Source organism: Pyrus communis, chromosome 4, assembly GCF_963583255.1.
Source record: "Pyrus communis chromosome 4, drPyrComm1.1, whole genome shotgun sequence".
NCBI lineage: Eukaryota > Viridiplantae > Streptophyta > Magnoliopsida > Rosales > Rosaceae > Pyrus > Pyrus communis.
Genome location: NC_084806.1, coordinates 11,897,169 through 11,901,146, shown reverse-complemented (window position 1 = coordinate 11,901,146; position 3,978 = coordinate 11,897,169). Strand labels below are relative to the sequence as shown.

Sequence of the window (3,978 nt, the reverse complement as noted above, 5' to 3'; positions counted from 1 at the left end):
GCCTTTTTCTTCTTTGCCTCCCCTTTCACTTCCTCTACTTCATCCCCTCCCTTCAACCATATCTTCCTCCCCTCTTTGCAGTCTCCTTATTTTGTTTTAATCTTGGTTCTCTGTGAGTTTATCTTAGTTTTCCATGAGATGGGTCTCAACTATCCCCTAAGTTTGTCTCAGATCTGGGCTCAGTGCCTCTTATTTGGCATCTTTTGCCTAATTTTACGATTTTCTGTCTTTTAACTTTCTATCCTCCCTCCTCTTTAGTTGTGATACTACATTCGCATCCCAACATGTACCCAGATAGGCGGGCTCTGATCAGGAAAAGGATACCAAATCTACTACCCTTCTTCACTTCCCTTCCCTCAACCGACATACCTATGCCGGATCCCCATCAAGGCCAAGTGTTGGGTATTTTACATACCCTTTTAGCCCCACCCTTCTACCCGTATGATACTTTTCTTATATATATTTGCAGGGGTTCGTGAAGGAGATTTGGATTTGGTGTCTTCTTTCTCGATCCGGAGTTTAGCTTTATCCGAGGATGTGATGATGATAGTGATGTGGTCTTTGCTACTGAAGATTAGGGTTTTCTACTGCCTTCGTGCCTAAGCTTATGTGGGCCTCTTGTTGTATCTTGGGTTGCTACTCTTATTTTGCTTGGACCTTTTACTTTCCCTGTAGTTGTTTACCAGATCCTTTTTGGGCCTTGTACTGGTTTTTATCTTAATAAAAGTTGACTTTCTGATATATATATATATATATATATATATATATATATATATATATATATATATATATATATATAAACAAAGAAACTCCAAGCATTAACTACTAATCTTTTAATAATATTTTAAATAAAAACTCTATTCCTATTGGTCCACAATTATTATGACTCCTGAATTAGAGATTGTAATTGGAGTATAATTATTTAGAGAGCTCCAGAGTTTATGTTGCTGAGTAATGTTATTCATATTATGTTTTTATACCACATTTCTATACCACCTTAGGTAACATTTGATGTGGATAGCCACATCATTTGAAATATATGCAAAACTCAAGGAAAGAAAGGAGAAAGACTCATCGTATACCACAATCATCATTTAATTAACTAGTTTTTCTTAATTATCAGTTTATTAACTAATGAACTAAATTTAAAAATCTAATTAATTCAAATGATGTGGCTGTCCACATCAAATGCCACCTAAGGTGGTATGAAAATGTGGTACAAAAACATGGTATGAATAGCATTACTTGGCTATCGACATCAAATGCTAGTACAAAAACATGGTATGAATAGCATTACTCGGCTGTTCATATCAAATGCCACCTAAAATGGAATGAACATGTGGTACAAAAATATGATTTGAATAGCAGATGATGACCTTACGGCTAATTTGTTTAATGGTACTGCATGGCAACCAATTGTCACATATGGAATCTCTCTTTACTTGTTTTCTAATGAGTTAATGCAAAACGCTCCCTATATTAATAGGCACATTCACACCCTCAAGCTTCACACATTTTCTTAACTTATCCATCTTCTCTAATGGCTTCAATCACCTTTGAATTAACTTTTAAAAACCACCCTTTCCTCAGAGTCTACGATGATGGCACAATGGAACTGGCAGTTTCGATTCATATGTGCCCCCATCTCTTGATCAAGATCCGAAAACTGGTGCCTCCTCCAAAGACATAACTATCTCAGACAACCCCAACATCTTCGCTCTTCTTTACCTCCCAAACATCCATCAAAACAAAACCCAAAAGCTCCCCATTTTGGTTTACTTCCACGGTGGTAGGTTTTGTGACTCTTCTGCCTTCGGAGTCTTCAACCACCGCTATCTCAATCGCTTGGTTTCGGAAGCTCGAGCGGTAGCTGTCTCTGTTGACTACGAACTTGCTCCAAAGAACCCACTTCCTATTGCTTATGAAGATTGCTGGGATGCTCTTCAATGGGTTACTTCTCAGGCAGGCAACAAATAGCCATGGCTAGTCAACTACGGAGATTTTGATAGGCTTTATATTGGTGGTGACAGTGCAGGTGGAAATATTGGACATAACCTGGCGATGAAGGCAGGAGTTGAAAGCTTGTGTGGTGGTGTGTCAAAATTTTGGGTGCATATTTGGGCCACCCATTTTTTTGGAGTTCCAAGCCAATTGGGTCAGAACCAAAAGGTGAAGATTTTGAGAACAATCCAATTTCTTAATTTTGGGACTTTGTTTATCCATCAGCTCCTGGAGGGATTGATAATCCAATGGTGAATCCAGCTGGGGAGGATGCACCGAGCTTGGCTGGGCTTGCGTGCTCTCGGCTGCTCGTGTGTGTTGCTGGAAAGGATAAGCTGAGGGATCGAGGTGTTTGGTATTACAATTTGGTGAATGAGTGGGTGGAAAGGAGAAGTGGAGCTGTTTGAAGTGGAAGGAGAGGATCATTGCTTTCATTTCCAAACCTGAGATTGACCCTGAGAGTGAGAATGTTAAGAAGGTGTTCAAACGCTTGGTTTCTTTTCTTGTCTAGTTAATTTTATATCATGCTAAGTTTCCTCATGAAGCAGACGCATGGCTTTTTCTCGTCAATTTTGTATCATGCTGATAAGTTTCTTCATGATGTAGAGAATGATTGTACTTTGTTTGGCAAATAAATAAATAAAATTAAATCTGAATTTATACATTGTATCTTGTTAGAATGCATTAAGTATCCCAACTGCCTTTGTTGATGGAAGTAAAATAAAAAGTGACCTAATTCTGGTGTACTCTCCTAACTCCTTACGAAATATTACTGAAGTCAGCAATTTCTTTCAATCCTAACTGCTCAATCGGCATTGCTAATTATCAATATTTTTAATTACCTTTGTTATTCAATATTTCATTTCTTTCGTCATTCAATTGAGCTGCTTCAAGTGATACCATAGCCAGTTTATTCCGAATATGTCATCGTTAGTTTCACTTGACAAGCAAATACACTACTGCAGTGAAACGTGTCTGAGTTATCTTCCAATGCAACAGACAGTGCCTCAAATGCAATTTTCCTTAAAAGCAAAGCATTTTTATTTTCTTGCTGTTGTTGGACGGTGGGTTTTTTCCATTTTTCCTTTGTTTTCTAATTTAATGAGGTTGTTTTAGAAATCGGTTCACTCAATTATTTAGCTTGTTAAAGTAAGAGTGGCAAAGAATCTAAGTTCATTTGCTTTTCGCACAATTACTTATATGAGAAGTAAATCAAATTCTTGGTGCACTACCTTTATTTTATAAGGATGGTTCCAACAACAAACTTATCACCAATCCATCACACAACTAAGCTTTCAATGCCTAAGAAATTCTGTGATGGTGTAATCACTTATCTATTTGGTTTGATGAGTATGAAAAGAGTGTTAGATGACTTTTTTCGAGTGTGAATTTCCCGAAAACATAAAGCAAAAAGTTTCAAGGGTGAGAACCAGAGTTAGTTAACTAGACGAAGACATATTGGTTGCTACTTTGCTTGCTGTTACGTTCTGCATGACATCAAGTTTCAAACGTGACATCTCTTTCATCCGTTTTCTAAGAGTTAATGGAAAACGCTGCCTGCATTACTAGTCCCACTTACACCCTCAATTTTCACACATCTTAGTTATCTATAAATCTTTTCTAATGGCTTCCATCGCCAAAGAATTAGCCTTTAAGTCATATCCTTTCATCAGAATCTTTGAAGATGGCACTGTGGAGCGCATTCCGTTTCTGTATTCTTCATATGTGCCCCGATCTTTTGATCAAGATCCAGAAACTGGTGTCTGCTCCAAGGAAATCACCATCTCTGACAAGCCCAAACTCTCAACTCGCCTTTTCCTCCTGAATCTCCCTCAAAACCAAACCCAAAAGCTTTCCATCTTGGTCCACTACCATGGTGGTGCCTTTTGCATGGCGTCTGCCTTCTCATTCCTTCACCAACATTATCTCAACCACTTGGTCTCAGAAGCCAAAGTTGTAGCTGTCTCTGTTCAGTAC

The 3,978-nt window shown here is 38.2% G+C and overlaps 1 pseudogene; it reads left to right on the top strand.

Moving 5' to 3' along the window:
* Positions 1 to 1,540: 1,540 nt before the first annotated feature.
* Positions 1,541 to 2,512, top strand: LOC137732274 (2-hydroxyisoflavanone dehydratase-like; annotated as a pseudogene).
* The last annotated feature ends 1,466 nt before the right edge of the window (positions 2,513 to 3,978 follow it).